We start from the raw sequence: 17,809 nt of genomic DNA, 5'->3' as shown, positions 1-17,809 counted from the left end.
TTAAAATTTGGATCAGCTAACGTAATATTTCCTAGTTCTGGCCAATCCACTAATGTAAATTTCTTTTCAGGCAAAATTGCATTTATCTTACTAAGCACATAAGCTTTCGTTTCAAAGGTGAAGTTAGGATCCTGCATAGATTGAAGATTTACCCTAACCATAAATTTGGATGTCAGATTGCCCTGACTTCCACCTACACCTGAAATAGTGGTTTTAACTGCTATTTTTTTTAACCTGAGTTTCTGAACCGCAGCTTCCGTTATAAATGAAGCTTGAGAACCCTGGTCTAACAAGGCTCTCAAAACTTGTGGATGCTCGTTGCTCGACCTAACCTTAATAAGGGCTGTAGCCAGTACATCCTGACTTTGAATATTCTGAGCAAAATGAGCTGTAAGATGAGGTTCAGCCGTGGTCTCGTCCGGTGGTTTCAGTTTAATCGGAGATGCGGAGGAGCGTTTCTCCGTACCTGAATCCGATTTCTGATGCAAGAGTGTGTGATGTCTTTTTTTGCAAATCCTGCATTTGGTTTTTGCACGACAATTAATACTTATATGACTTGAGCGAAGGCAATTAAAACACAAACCCCGTGATTTTATAATGTTACGCCGTTGTTCTACGGATTTCTGAGCAAACTTCTTGCAATAACATAAGAGATGTTCTTCGGAACAATGAGGGCAGGATATCTTTGAAATTACATGAAACGTTTTAGAGGTACCTTTAGACTTGCTACTTTGTGGTTCTACAAATTCCAAGGCTCGAAAACGTTTGTCTAAGAAGTCTTGGAAATCTTGGAAGGTAGGAAGATCCTCACAAGACTGACTTACCTGCAATTCCCATTGCTTCCGAGTCTCCGCGTCCAACTTGGAGCTAATTAAATAAATAATAATAATATCCCAGGCGTCTACCTTAACCCCTAGACTTGATAATTCGTGCAAGCAATCGGTTGTTGTATCTAAAAGTTCCTTGAGTGCAACCGATGACTCACCCGCCATTTGTTTTTGGTTAAGTAAACGCCTGAGAATACTATTAGCTAAAAATCTCTTATTGTTATATCTGTTATCTAGCATAGACCAACATTTCTTATAGTTAGCATGTGTAATAGGAATGTGTTTAATGAGTTGTGCTGCTTCACCTGACAACTGTGACCGTAAGTAATGTAAACGTTGAACATCATCCAAAGCTTCGTTACCATCAATTAATGATAAAAACAAATCTCTGAACGATGACCATTGTGTATATTGACCACTAAAAGTTGGGATACATATTTTAGGTAATTTTGTGTTAGACAACTTTTTTGTTTGATGGTTGTTAGGTAAATCAACATCACTCGGTACAGATGCCTTAGATTTAGGTAAGGCATTTTTTAAATCTACTTTATATGTTATAAAAGTGTCCATAACATCCTCAAAAACATCATTTTGAACGTAACTGGTAGAGCTCAATTCCTTTTCTGTATAATTTTCCAAAAGTTCGTCATGTTTTTGTACAAATTGTTGATATTGCTTTTCTAATATTTCCAACCTCGAGTCAATGTATGCCTGATTGATTCTGTCTTTCGGTGACTTTTTAAAATTGACGTATCCTTTGTCAAGAGAGTTGTCATACGACTTTTGAGGTCGTCTAACAATCTCAACTTAGCCTCCATAGTTGTAGACAAAGTATCCAAACTTTTTCTTATAGGTAATGAAACCTTTTTTAAGTCTGGACTGATGGAAATTTTCTATTACTTTTAGAAGCTGAATTTTTCTAAGTCTTTGACGTTTCTAGGCAAAATCGGGCATAGATTCGGGGTCTCTTCACTTTTTTGGAAATTATTCTAAGTCCCAAGTAATTTCTTCTAAATTATTCTAAGTCCTGAACTTTTTTCTGAATTTTCTAAGTCCTAACTTTTTTCTAAGTCCATGAACTGACTAGCACTTGGGACGTTTAAATAAGGCAATGTACTCACAGTTTTTATGGCCACTTCACAAACACTATTTCACTTTACACAACTCCTTGCTCAGCTCTCCTTGGACTCCGCTCGGTTTTCTTCCTCTTCGACGACCGTTGGTTCTGATTTCCTCCACTAGAGGCACTTGTCACTGTACTATCACTATACTATCCGGCTCGAAGGACCTTATGTTTGGGTTGGCGCCACTGTCGCCAAAGAGGTTGAAGTAAAACGTCACACACTCGAACGAAGACATTTATTAAGACATTTTCTGCTGACTTATACTATTGCATGTAACGTAACCATAGCTCGAATTTAAATCGGCGAACGCCATCTATCGAGCTATGGTACAACTCGTAAATATAAATAATTTATTATTTAAAACTATTGTGCTACGCCTGAACACCTTATGACAAAAAGTTTCCCACTTTCACACTACGTGTATAAAGCACAAATGCAATTATGACGTAAAAATAGTAGATAAAACTATCATGTTTAATAAAGAATAACTCTGAACGGACTAAGATTTGGAACTTAGCGCCTTAGTAACTTTTATTCAGCTCAAATTTACCTGTCCAATGATTTACACATGTAGCTATTGGAAGGCCGGACCAGGATTTGCATCCTCCTTTGTGACATATTTTTTATAGCTTGAAGCTTATACTGTATAGAAATAGAATACCTATTTAAAGGTTACAAACAAAATAATTTTCTTTTCTTATTCATACAAAAATAAATATCTATAAGAATTTGCGTACACTTTGTACTTACAATTCCTTGAACTGAAACGTTTTTATTTACTGTTTAGTAATATTTACTTTTTGTGTTTATTTATTATTCATAATATCAAAGCTTTGCGCCAACAATGAAGAAAAATATCAAAGTATGTATTTTGTTTTGTGACATTGAATAAATCTTTTATTTATTGCTCAATGGCGGAGAATTATTATTTAAAGAAGTAGGTAATGTTTGCAAATCAATTTAGTTATTTACTCTCATTCTTAAGTATTTGGCGTCGCAATGCCAAGTAAATTATGTTGCGAACTTTACTCTTAAATCCGATTCCGATAGATAAACGTTGATTTCGAACAGCAAAAGGAATGTTATAACTTTATTCAAAAAGATACTAGATTAATTCAGTTGATATCAGATAAAATCTTAAACTGACGGAATTTATCTCAAGTGCATTTACTTTTGTTGCTACACCAACTTTAGGTATTGGCCTTCAAAAATATGTAAGTAGGTATAGGTATACTTGCTTTTGCTAGCGACTTCACGTGAGTTCCTGTGGGGCAAAAATGTGTACTAAGTCTATGTGTTGTTCCAAATTTTATGTCGATCCCTTCAATCGTTTTGATGTGATCGAGTAACAGTTACATGTAGATATAATTGTGAATAAATAAAATACATTTTATGAATAGGCTTACAATCATATCCTTATATGTATATCACAATTAGTTAAATTTTTTATGTTACATTAAGTGTATCGTTAGCCCCCAAACTAGGATAATCAAAAGTTTGTGAGTTATTATTATTAACAAAATTTTTCACAAACTTTCGCATTTATAATATTAGTAAAAAGTATAATTTAAATGTATTAGGAAGCCTTCTAATGTCGGTATCCGGGTAGGACCATTTTGTAGAAACTGTCTCATTTTTATCATTGAAGATTTATCTTCTTATCAAAATATTCATGGTTATTCTTTTATTTATTTTGTCTACACGTCATTTTATCTCAATTCCTGTCAATCAATATGCACTCATCAATTTAGTATCTAAGTTACTAAGTAGTGATTATCATAAACGGAAAGGTTCCTTGATAAAAAAAAGTTGTTTCTTTTTTTATCAATTTGATCAATCCAGTAATCTTATTACAGTCTAGTATTTTCAGTCTGTATTTTTATGCATATCTATAGTTATCTACTAAATCAAAAAATCAAATCCCCTGCAAAATATGCTGTTCGTGTAAACGGAACGCTCCCGAAAAGCGCTACCATTCTTTTTGTTTTTATGTTTTTAGTTTTCGTGGTATTCATGCCACATCAGCTATAAGCAGTTGATGAAAATGGTTATTGCATAAAATAAATATATAATTCCTTTTTTATTTTTAAATATTCGTGTCTTACCATCACCTGTTTGCGGTGTTTATTAGCATTCCGTTTACACCCTATATATTTAACAAGTATGTACAAAAAGCTAATTAAAAACTGACCTACTCTAAGAGTAATTTAACAACTAAATGATGAGCCGATATTTTATTGTACAACAACGTATTAAACAGTGCATACAATATTGCAAACACGAAATGGATTCATTTGAAAGCTGGTATTTTTTACATTTTAGTTATATTTGATTTACATACCTAAATAACAATAACTTTTCCTTCTTTAAAATAATGGCGCACAATATTTAATTACGTGGTTTATTTTAAATGTAATTTTGAACACAGACAACGATCTTTAACTACGAGTATTGAACGTTGTAGGTAATTGAAACAGGACGGCATTTCTTGCTAATTTCATGAGTAAATAGTTGTAATATTATTGTACACAGTCTAAAGTTGACTACTAACTTTAACATAACGCAACTCACACTCATATGACTATTTCTTACGAAAAAATATTTATTTAATTTTTATCTAAACATTAAAATTATGCTAACATGCAAGGTACTTGCTTCATTTTTGTAGATAATAAGCTTTCTGGCAAGCAAGCAACATTTCTAGTAAGAACTGTTTCAAAATAAAGAGGATATTATATTATATATTTTTTTTTATTCCTTAATTTTATTTTATTTTAAACATATACATATATTAGTTACTAGCTACTTCTACTACTATTGGTCATAGCGTGATGTTTTGATGCCTTCCACGATAAATGCACTATACAACACAAAAAGCATTATTCAAATCGAACCAGCAGTTCCGGAGATTAGCGCGTTCATACAAACAAACAAACTCTTCAGCTTTATATATTAGTATTGATAGGTATACCTACGAGGTATCACTTACCTCATATAATGTATAGGTAAAAGTATCTTAATGTTAAATTAAAATGGAGTTATATATTTTGGACCGAAGTATTTAAAAGTCCATAAGAAATATTATTACCTATTATTTACTTCACTTAATACCTACTTTACGCGATCAGGAAATAAGTGACCATTTCAAGTCACGATGCACGTCACTAGTCATAATATCACGGCCATAAGGAGAGGAAAATAAAAGATATAGTGTAATAATTTCTTATGAAGTTCCTATAACGTAGATAATTTAGTGTCTATTGTAATTGTTTTCCCCATTACTTATGCTTTGTAAAAAGTGTTAAATTAGTATACATGTACCAATGTTCCTATTCATTTACATTAATAATGAGATAGTCTTGTCTATGTAGGCACATAAGTGTCCATGTACAGTGGAGGACAGATCCGCCTGATCATTTTAAAATTTTATTGCTTGAACTCAGCAAAAACATTGGACCATAATATCCCATAAATGTCTCATGAAATAGAAAAGCAATAACGTCGCAACTTAAAAACACAACACGTGTAATCGCTTAGTCAGTGGTGCGCATGTGACCACCATTGTACATATTTAATTATAATATACATGTACTTGTAACTTACAAACTTGTTTAAGAAAGTTTAAGCGAGTTTTACAGAAGATTTAGACTTATAATTACAATTTGTCAGCGTATTGCACTGGCAATTACTTGATAGGTGAAATGATGAACCAAATTATTATAATAATAATAAAAACTTTGGGTTACTGTCCTGTAATACACAATTTTAAACTAATTATTACTTAGATAGTACGTAGACTAGGGACAAACTAGGTAAGACCTCCTTTAGTAGGTCGAACTTGCTGCTATTGTGCTAACAGGCTTCCAAATAACTCGTAAAACGTAATAGGAGATTCGTGCCAAAAATTCACTAACTGGATAAAACCAGATTCAGTCCAAGATGCAAATGTTTGTAGCAGTTTGCATAATAATTAAAGAAAAGGTCATAACGAACTTCAATAGTGGATTATAAAATTATATAACTTTTTAATCAATCAATTTTTGATTGATATCAATCAACTGTTCCGTTCTTAATTTATTTGACTTTGACTTTTATAGAATTTGAACTAGGTATGTAGATATGTGTAACGTATGCTAATTGTAGAATAAAATATATGAATTTGATTGATTGTGAAATGACCTGTTAATGTTAGACTGATTGCATGCATATCATTACTACGTTTGATCGCAGCTGTTACTACAAGGACAGATATAAATAAATTTACTATTTTTTAACGAGGGAAGAGGTTTTTTTTTCAACTTTTCTGTGATCGCCAAGCCGGGGCAGAGTCTTTAAAAGAAATGCCTTTGCTAATAAACATCACTCTTGATACATTAAACAAAAAAACATTTATTTTATTTGTAGTCTAATACCTTTAGTATGAATTTGCTTTACGTTGAACGAAACCGAAACAAGTGCGCGTTCGGCGCTTTGATTGGTCGGCTTGAATAAACCAACCAACGTACTAAGGATACAGATCATCAAACTGTTCGGTCATGGGTATCATACAACTAAACGTGGTAACTTCATGATGATAGATAATGAAAAAATCACGCACTTCATGCGTCAAAGCAAATAGGCATTTAACTTAATAATTATAAATACGAATGTTGCGTAAAACGGAAAAATACTTGATGTAAGAAGTAACCAAGTAATACAAGGTGGACTTGTCCTCCAAGTTAAGCCGATGTTACCTTATTACTTCGCATTCACCTACTGACATGATGACTTTTAGTATTGAGGAATTGAAGTGAATCTACATACCTACATACTGCATGGTTGACTTGATCATGGTCCATTTCTATAGTCATGAGTTTCAGGAACTCTACAACAGGTCTCAGGATTTAACATCTTTCTAACAAAAAACGTCTTTTCAGTCTAGGACTTATTCCTGTGTCGTGGGTAAAATTACAAACATACTATTTCATATTCACGTCGCACTCGGTATAACCATTTGTGGATCACACAAAGAATTGTTTAATGCATGCATTAACCTTAAACTTTCTCGTAGGATATCAACACGTTATAATTTAGCTGTAAAAAACCGTCGTCAGTTCAAAATTCAAATTCTATCCAAACGAATATTAAATACCTCTGTAGTGAACACAGTATTTAAATTTTCCCGCATGTGCTGTCAGTATTGATAAGTCAGGGTCGTTTCAAATGATTTGAACTAGTTTTTAGAAACTATTGAATTCAATGAATTGGCTTAGGTAAACTGAAAAGAAGTAATAATTATTTAAATACATAAGAAGTTATAGGTATCATACTCCTAAGTCTAAATTAATTTAACCATACCTATTTTGTGACAGGGGAACCTTCAAAAGGCGCCTAGATTTTTGGGGATAAAACTAGGGATTGTGTATTAATTCTTGCTAATTTATGAAACGAGTCCAATTTTTTATTAGCAAATTCACAAACCATACATATTTTACACAAATAAGTCCAACAAATACACAAATTATGACACCGTTCTTGATTGTACCTTTATAATGACACTTTAGTTTGGCAAAGTATTTCGAGTTGATGTCATGGCCACGTGTTAAGGTTTGTGGGTCGGTCAATACACTTGACCTTCTGCTTATGGTTGCTATAATTATATCAATCAGTACCTGCATTTAATTGTATATCTACAGACGTGATTGGTTCTCTATATACTTTTGAGAATGTTAATTGGATAAATTGTATCGGTAATTAAACTTTAAAGGGCACTCTACTACATTTTGATTTCAAATAGGTTAGAATTTTGAAATTAACTAACATAGTAAGTCCGACTTATGACTAAACGTGAGACGTCGGGGCTCCGGCCCGAAAAGTAGGTGTAGGAACGAGGTGATTTTTAGTCAGTAAGAGTCTGATAATCCCTCTCGCCTCGCCCAAGGCTGCATGATTTACCCCTTAAAAAAAGAGACGTCCCGGTCCTCTGTATTGCCTGCGATTAGTGATAGTTTCGATAAATAATTCGTACTAAAAGTTTGTAATTCTAAACCTAGACACACATTCCCTGCTACAACAAAAATAAACTAAATAAGGTTAAGTGCACATGTTTAGTTTGAAGTTAAAAATTTAATAGTATTTGCTCTACGAGCCAAGGCCTTATGCAAGATACTGTTTACGATAACGTAACTTAGTAAAAATTGTGACATACACACGGGTAGTTACAAATGACTACTCCTTGGGTGTTAAGGAATGTGAGTGCTACTTAAGTGACACCTAAATCAATGCAATGAGTTTAACTTATTCTGTACAGTTAGTATAAAAATTTGGTTCAGTTTTACTGGTTTTAAGTCCAAGAACGAACAGTATTAAAAAAAAGTATTAACATCATAATAAACAGTTAAAAAATATATTGTCCCTTAGATGTGTAGGGTATCGCTAATTTCTCGTAATTGTTTGAGAAAGTTGCTCGTCTATTTTTAAGCATGGGTTCATACATACGAATTGAATTCGAGACTGCAATTTACTTTGTGATTGCGATTACAGTAGATACTGATTTATTTTCATATTCGCTATTTTTAAATCTACATTGATAAATCTAATAATATACCATGATGAGTAGCAGAAAATATTAATAGATGATAATAAAATATGCCAATATTAATTGATTGATTATATTTATTCAAAACACATTAATTTTAAGTTGTAATATCAACATTTTTAACATGTAAACTTTTTGTATTGATTTTACTCGTATTGAATTTGTATTGCGTTTAAGTCAATGACCGCTACCGAAAACTGCAGTATGTACATATTATTGGTAAAATGAAAGGATTGTTGTTTGCGGAAAGACAAAGTACCTAAATGAAGGTTAAATATTCTAAAGGTTGTATGGGTTTTGGCTTGAATTTAACAAAAGTCCTAAAATATGGCTTACGGAAAATAATTCAGGTACTTACACACACATACATACACACATAATATGGTTGTATGTAAATAAACATATAAAGGCTATACCATAATAATAAGTTTTAGAAACTAGTATGAATTTTTATAACTTGTGACAAGTTATAAAAAAAAATTCTTTCCTTTCTTTGTAACTAAGGTTTGTCACAAACAGATTAAAAGCACTTAAAATCATTTAGCTACGTATAAAGTCATTTCTCAATTTGGTTAAATGGATTATCGACTTTATGTCAAAATGATACAGTTGAAAATTGAACACCGAAATGACTAGGTTGTACCTTAATATAATCAGTTTAGAAAATCTAAGATTTTGTCGGTCCTTTCGTACGACCTAAGTTCACACAATGTGCCTTTTAATGTCAAATTCCCAAGGTATAATTACGTTCATGGTGTACGAAAATTCTTCACACAATACAAATTTGTATTCAAGTTAAATTATGCTTGACAATTGTCATGGTATTCCATGCATGGGCATGTTAGAAGATGTCATAACAAATTATAACTGGCTTTATATAAAGGTAGGTATAATAGGCCTACTGATACTTGCTTCCAGATAGTGCTAGTGTGAACCTCTCGTTATTCGTCCAATAGAGAATTAGACAGTGTCACGCCATTGGAAGTTCAATATTTGACAGCTACTGTGATTGGACAAAAAATATCTTCCTATATTTGCGAAATCTGGTGAACAATCCATTTCTTTATTGTAATATAAATTATACTTGCACATTTTGTGGAATGTTAAAAAAAGTAACCTTGCTTTCTCGTTGTATGAATTTAACGTCGTTTAAACTAACTTTCCAAGTTTATAAAATGAATGTATTTTGTTAAAGAAGCCTCGCTTTGCCTTTGTCTTGATCATACTTTACTACAACGCTGCCCATTCTTAACAGAATATTAATCTTGGAGCTGCGGTCTACCTAGCGGGTTTACCGGGGATCCGGCTCGAAGGGCAGAAGTAGGAACGGGGTGGTTTTTAGTCAGTAAGAGTCTGATTACCCATGGTGGGAGAAGTAATTGGATGATTTTCCTCCCTCAAAAAAAAGTCACACTTATAATTTAAAAAACCCATCAAGAAACAAAAAACAAAACAATAGCTGAGTAAAATAATAAAAATAATCAACTTCGAACTATACAAGAAACAGGTAAAGGATAAATAAAACAATAACAAATAACTAAATAAGATTTGTCAATACTCAGATGACAATGGTTTGCATGACATTCCCTATACAAGGGCAATGCAGTATGCTTGCAGATTACAAAGCAGTGCAATCACGGATAGTTTAGCAACTAAACACGGTATTGCACTTTTAATTACACTTTTTTGATTGTGACGTCACATTTTTTTGTAAAAGTTGCCTCCAGCTAGGAATTCTCCTGTCGAAGGTGCATTTACAAATATACAATTTCACATTCACATTATACCCAAACTCGAAGCAACAATTAGAGGACAAAAAGAGTTGTTCCGTGGCAATCGCAATCCTAATCCCGCTACACGTTACACGGCAGGCAGACACCGCGTTAAGCGTGCAGTCAAACTTTATATAGGCAATTTTATTGTACTGATATTTGTAACTTAATCACTGATCTGACTGAATTATTTATATGGGGTCTCAAGTAAATGTATAAAAAAAATGTCTAATCTTAGTCACATATCGATTGTTTTATCAGAAGGTAAAGCCTACGGTTGCTGCCAGCCAACAGGGTGGCATAAATTAATAACTCAATAAATACGTTTTTAGAGGCTAATGGGTATAAGATAGATAAGCCTCGTTCATTGAACTATGCAATGAAGTTAACATTAAGTGCCAAGTCTAAAATTTATGTGACTAAGTTTAACCATTAGCAATGCATAACATTAGACTAAAACCCAAACAAGTTCTTTAGATCGATACAGTTAATTTATATTCAAACAAATAAACATTATATTATTTATTTATCTATATAACTTATAATCTAGAGTAAAGTTCAACAAAACTATATATACAATACAATATATATTTTGGACCACATGATACAACGACATCAAAAGTAATTTCAGGTTATATTTATTTAATAATCTCCTTTATCAAAGTTAATTATTGTTTGGAATTCACGGTAACATTAAAATTTCTTATAATTATTGTTATTATAGGTGTTGGACCATGAATGCTATGATTGTGCAACGCGAACACAGAACCAGTGACCTTGCCGTGGTCTGCGACGATAATGACCTTGGGCATATACTATCTAATAACAAAATACTTTTTATTTTATAATCAAAATATTATTGCGAGCAACAGCTGTTTTACCTTGTCATTAGGAGAGCATTGTAGATCAATTAAGTGGATTTGTCGTATCAATGGCGTGATTAGCATATTGTAGCGTTATTGATTAATGGACGGTTGGATTAATAAATCGCTGGAGTGTTGTCCAATGAAATAAATGCTAAAACAATAAATTAAAAGTATTTTGTGGTTTATGAATGTGATTTTGGGGGCAAATATCGTTCTTTTATAACGTTTTTGTTTCACTTTAATAGTGGTTTTATCACATTTTGCCACTTTGATTCGGAATTAAATCTTCGTATACTCGTTTAGAAGCATGTTGAACTATGTAAGCTAAACATGCCTTTTTCGATCGTATGTTAATCTGTCAATTACTTAGTAGGTACTGGAAAATGTTATATACATTATTGTGTTGATTTTGTAAAGTACCTTTGTAATAACATCCATCTGCGCCCTACACGACTATTACCCAAGCAGCACACAAGCGTTGGTATCATCCATAAAACAGCCTATTTAAAACTTATAATTCTTTAAGAGACTTACAAGAGTGTCAAAAAATTATTTTCTCTTTACAAGAGGGGATTATCAGTTATTATACAGCTCAATCTTTATAAAGACTGTATTATGGAATCGGTTTAAGCTTAGGGTGTCTTAATAGAATACCAAAATTCTATAATAACACTTGAAGTATTGTGTGACACTTCAAGTAGTGTTTTATCTTTAAAGCTGTATAAAGGCTGTATTTTGTATGAGATAACTTCCCCATTACAGCTTTAAGTGTTATCATTGTCTCACCCGATACATTTTTCTGTACAATGGTACACTTCAACACCGTTACCGAACTTCGTTTTAATGGCGTAATTGTAGACCATTGTAACTACATTAGTTTTATAATTTCTGTCAGAGAAGGTACTATAATACTAAAAATGTAAATACCAGCTACAATACAGCTTTAGTCTTTTTTAGTGACTCGAATCTTGAACTTCTTTTTAATGGCTTAATTGTAGACTATTATAAATACACTAGTTTTATAATTTCTGTTTGTGAGAATATAATAACACTAAAAAAATAAATACTAGCCACAGGTACAGCTTTAGTCTTTTTAACTGACAGCTGTCAGCACAGTTCTTTAGCAGATTCATTTAGTGAAACGTATCTCTAAATAGTATTATAAGTGGTGTGATAGAAACTGATATGCAGCCGAAATAATACAAATATTCTATTATAAAACTGATTAAGAACTAATCGCTGCATTGTAGAATTCATATCTTATGTAGTACAGCCTATAAGACTATACAACACTGTCAATACTCTTTAGGCTGTTCTAAATTCTCGCCATTTTGTAATTAAATAAAGACAAAAATAAAATAACAATAAAGGGATTTTAGTCATTATTTGGCCACAGCCACATCCAAATCATGATTATAAGATAAAACTGTGTTATTTTTGTCCTCTGGTTAGTTATTTCAATTACATTTTCTTATTCTAACCTCAAAAACAAACGCACTCACTTACCTTTTTTGATGTTTTCTGTAATGTTTGCTTGATTATTTTGCCGGCCCGTGAAAATTTAGTTAAAATATATGCATAGGTTCACAATAAATATGAATCGGCACTTGAAGTTCACCTCATGTATTAGCCAAGTGCCACCACTAAAAATTCCAATACTTTACACAATAACAACAGCAACTGAAATGGTTGCCATTTGTCACAATAAGTTCCGGAGGGAAAAATAAATTACAATTGAGTACTTTATTTTTGTATTCATCTAAAATTCTCTTCAAAAACCGATTTTGAACTATTATCTTTACACGGTATTTACAAGAGGTCAACTGTAATCTATTGGTTTCCTCCGATACCACACAACAGCTCTAATGCAGCTGTTAAGCAGCTTATCTTGTTCTTGTACAGTTATTATACAGCTGTACTAACGCGATAAGCTGTATAATTTGGGCCCTTTTTACGATTATAACGGCTGTATAAGCGCTTATTCAGCCTTTGTACAGCCTGACTGTACAGCTTTTAGTTTAAAAGGAAACTCAAATACAACTCTTATGCAGCCTGTCTGTGCTAGTTGGGTACTGACGAAAATGATTTACTCATTCGTGTAAAGATAACGTATTATGATTTTGATTCAAACGTTTCGTATAGATTTTCATTAAACTTAAATTGCCTCGTTGGCCGAGGGTTCGCAAGTGCGCCTGCCGGGAGTCTCGGGTTCGATTCCGTTTTTTTCGGTTTTTCGAAAAAAAAAAAAAACAGTATTTAGTAGGCTATTACATAGGACTTACAACATAAATGGTGAAAAGTGGGTGTATATTGTACAGTGACAGTGCGATAATGTGCACTTCTGACTACCCCTTTGGGAATAAAAAGGCGTGACGATATTCTGTTTTTTTTTGTTAATTTAAACCATATTACATTACCTTACTAATTAGTTTAATAGTAACAAGGACAGACGTAACATTCAGTATTACTAACTAACGAACATAGGTTTATACAAAGTTGGATGTGTAAAAAATAAATTAAGCTGCATTTGGGACACGGCCTTCGATGCAGTCGCAACGTGGTAATTTTAATGCATAAATTAAGAAACACGCTGTAGATAAGGCAAAGAAATGTTAGATAAGGTGAGGTGTTTCTTTGATGTAATCTGTTGTTACTTAAATGTTTTAGAAATTAACTAAATATAGTGCTTATTTAAATTCACGCTTATTTGATCGTTTTGAGTTATATTGTGCGACGGAGATCTGCTGTTCAAATTGTGGGTCTTTAAAATAATTTTACAAAATAGAAAGAGTCACGAATTATTATATATGCTAAGCTGTGTTCTATGAGACCGTCTCCACTAATACTAAGGTCAAGTATGCGATGTATCGATAGTATGAATGCCATCCATAGCACGCATATTTCCACATAAAAAAAATCATAGCTTAGCTGAGTCCGTTTCCACCAGTGCTACGCTATATGTACTACTGAATATGATTGTTGGACACCAAACGCATCCACAGCAACGTAGCATAGCACATCTCTGGTAAAAGCACCCTAAAACTAATACATTTCTATATAAATACATGTTTTACTGATATAGTTGAACTATTTCTGATTGTGTTTGATATTGTATGAGATACGTCAAAAAGTATTTCGTTTTATCAGTATCGAGGGAGCAGTCGAGTGTTAAATCGAAATCCCATTCCATCAGCGAAAAATTGATCCAGTTTCGTTTAATTTTAGCTAAGTATACATATGTATATTGTGTTGTGTGTATATATAAATTACTACCTACATTGATGAAACACATCACACTAATATTACAAATGTGAAAGTTGGTTTGTTTAAATATTTAGACAGACAGTTTTGTTGTTAAACGAATTAATTTGTTTCAAAAGTTAAGGAAGGTTTTTTTTAAATTAAAAAAAACACTAGTGGCTCCGTTTTTCCTTTATATACGCTTACGCTTACGCTATACTACTTTAGTAGTATCAAGAGTGTAAAATATAGCGTTAAAATAACTAAATACTTAATGATAAGAATTTAATAAATACGACGCAGAGGCATTACCACTTCCACAAGGATAAAAATCCTTATTCATACGCACAAAAACACAAAATTAAATGATTCATTATTACATTACGCATTTCAAACAATTTAATAATTTAATGAATAATCGCGTGTTTTTGTCGTCATTTTGTTTTTTGTTAAGGAGAACCCATATTTCAACAAAAAAATAAGATAAAGAACAATAATTTGACTGACCCGGAAATTGAATGCAGAATCATTATGATGCAGATCATAAATTCATTTACTAAACTAATAAAAAAATATAAGGAAAACTGAGATCCAGATAAATCCAGTTCTCATAATTTTATTTATGTATCTTTGAATAATACCTAGATTTTCATCTAATTTACAAGTGCTAGGTAATAAAAGTTTATGAATACTTAATTATACAACATTAACCATTTTGTAGGTTAAACAAGATCAAAAAAAAACTACATATTATTTTGAAAAATAAAGTAAATATTTCATACTACAACATAATATAAAACTTTAATGTTAACTACTTATTTATATTCGGTAAATAAAATTATTATGTTTTCTGAACGAGACAAGCCCGCTACAACCTCCCAAAACCGCTGCAAATCCTATAAGCCAGGATCTACAGTAGACATTAAACAATGTCATTACTAATTTCGAAACATTTGTTAGCACTCATCAGTTTACCTTATTTTCATTTGTTTTTCCTAACAGTTTAACTTGATCTTAAATTTCTGCCATTACTAGGTGGCCTCTAGCGATTAAAGTCCTATTGGTATATTTTTTTTAAATTAAACAATTCATGTTCGAGTTTCTTTATTTATTTATTTTATTTTACACTTTATGTACATTATACAAAGGAGGACTTAATGCCAATTAGGCATTTTCTACCAGTCAACCTTGGGGTGATGCAGAGAGACAACAGCAGGTGTAACAGCAGGCATATATTGAAATATTAAAAGATAAATAAATTATAATTATATTTATAACGATCATGTAAGCGGTTGTATACTGCTCACGAACCTTATTTACTATTAGAATGACGTCATTAGTATTTTACATTAGTGAGTTACATGACCCATGTAGTTAATTAGATCCCGTTATTGTGCTGACAACACAATGGGTAACTATTCCAATAATTACATGTATTTACTTCTATTTGTACGTAACTAGAGAGACAATTCATTTTGGTTAACGTAACACATATCTACGATTGCACATAAACTAATCATATTATCATAGTTCTATAGGACAATTCATGACTACTATTACTTTTGTTTAAACTTACTATTTACGAAAAGACAAGGGGATTACCAAGCAGTTCAATAAAAAAAATACAAATCTTTTCACTATTTTCACTTTGATAATTCACTATTACTATTTCTTAACAAAAGTGGCGAAACATGAGTGTTACATTTATTAAATGTGTGTTCTTCTGTCTACCCTTGAGAGAAATTAAAGAGCCGTGATAATATTTTGATGATAATCACGATGACGATAATAGAAATACACATACTTCATCAAAATCATTGATATTGTTGTGATATATTTTCTACATGCCTAAAAACAAATTAAAGCCACATTGGTGTAGGATCGTGAACGAGTGCGAGTGTGAACAGGTCCGGGGTCCCTAAATGACGAATGTCGTTATGCCTAACTCGAGGCGAGTGATTTCAAAAAAAGCAAAATAGTTTTACTCTTGAGGAAATTGTGTGTCCAAATGACAGAACGAAAGGATTGAATACTTTTTTGATAATGGTCGTCTTTCTTCAGTTTATTAAATAAATGTAAAGATGATTTAAATTTGTTCTTAGCTGAGAAATAATTGTTGTATTATTTTGAATGTTAAAATCTGTTGTAACAAAAGATTGGTATAATTTTCACAAATAGATGGCAAAAGATCAATTCATTGGTAGGTACATGTACCCTGCGTCAATGTTTGTGCGTTCTTAATATCTTTTTATAAGCATCAAATTTAATTATTATGTTATCGGCTTACTCACGTAATGTTTTGACGAGGAACTCGACTAGTTTCAAGCCATGCTAGAGGCTCATATTAATTTAGTATGTCTCACGAAAGTTACAATAAAATCATAGCATCAAATTTAATTAATCATCATCATCAGCTAGAAGGCGTCATCCTCTGCTGAACAAAGTCCTCCCCCTTAGTCCTCCACGTAGAACAACAACGCAACCTACATCCACCAGCACCCCACGACTCTGGTGATGTCGTCTTTGAAGTTTAATTAATCAATGGTCATTAAATGCAATATTATTTTTCTCAAGCTGAACACAATTTGTATAATTCAATAGCACAGATGACATTAAAAAAAACACACTTGTTATAAGTGAATTGAGGATAAAAATACCACTTTGAGTATTTACTCAAGATATTCATATGCTGTTGAGACCTGTAGTGTCTAGATGTAGGTATCTATACCTACAAGATATCACGGTATCTTAAACAGATTTTTTTTAAACCAGTATGTATCACGTAGAAGGAAAACGCATAATATATGAGGGTATTTCCCTGATCCTATAGGTATAGTTTGCAGCACCTGTATTTCCCCCTGTAGGGTGAATAAGCATGTTTAGTAAATCGTTTATCGTTCTTTGTCCCTTGTAATAGAGGCTAATCTCGTTTAATTTAAGAAAAACATGACTTTGATTTAGGATTTGGTCTGAATGGATACTTATACCATTTAAATATAAACATGTTGAAATAAACACAAATGCGTTTAAGAAAATGACAGGTATTCGTTTAGTTTCATCATAACAAATGAGACCAACTTATGTATAGCTAAATTGTGACATTGTATCTAGACACACGGCAGTGTGTCCGCCAAGTTCGAGCAAAAAAACTGACACACCGGCCGTGGGTTATATTACACGAACCATTTCGGGCCAAGTTCGACCCACCTATAACTCAAAATCTATTTTATCTACGCATATGAAATTTCTAGTATCTGTCGAGATCTACTTACTTATCTAAAATACAAAATTTCATTAATGTACCTATTGTAGGTCTTGAGATAAGGACGTCAGAAAATCGCTATTTTTACTATACACTCACTTATACACACTCTGATCCATACTTACTCGAAGAAGTTGGACC

At 32.3% G+C, this 17,809-nt stretch overlaps 1 protein-coding gene and 1 long non-coding RNA gene across 2 annotated transcripts in view; one reads left to right on the top strand and one right to left on the bottom strand.

The window, feature by feature from the left end:
* LOC118264202 (putative inorganic phosphate cotransporter) overlaps positions 1-17,809 on the top strand; it is a 64,539-nt gene that overhangs the window by 11,646 nt on the left and 35,084 nt on the right. The gene's annotated exons all lie outside the window — the stretch shown is intronic.
* The window catches only part of LOC126912527 (uncharacterized), a 109,912-nt gene continuing 109,609 nt past the window's right edge, over positions 17,507-17,809 (bottom strand). The window contains exon 3 of the long non-coding RNA XR_007707246.1: positions 17,507-17,555. This is a non-coding gene — a long non-coding RNA (uncharacterized LOC126912527). The remainder of the gene's footprint in view (positions 17,556-17,809) is intronic.

This window comes from Spodoptera frugiperda, chromosome 26, assembly GCF_023101765.2.
Source record: "Spodoptera frugiperda isolate SF20-4 chromosome 26, AGI-APGP_CSIRO_Sfru_2.0, whole genome shotgun sequence".
NCBI lineage: Eukaryota > Metazoa > Arthropoda > Insecta > Lepidoptera > Noctuidae > Spodoptera > Spodoptera frugiperda.
Note: the sequence above shows the minus strand (reverse complement) of the source record. Positions and strands in the feature narration are given on the sequence as shown.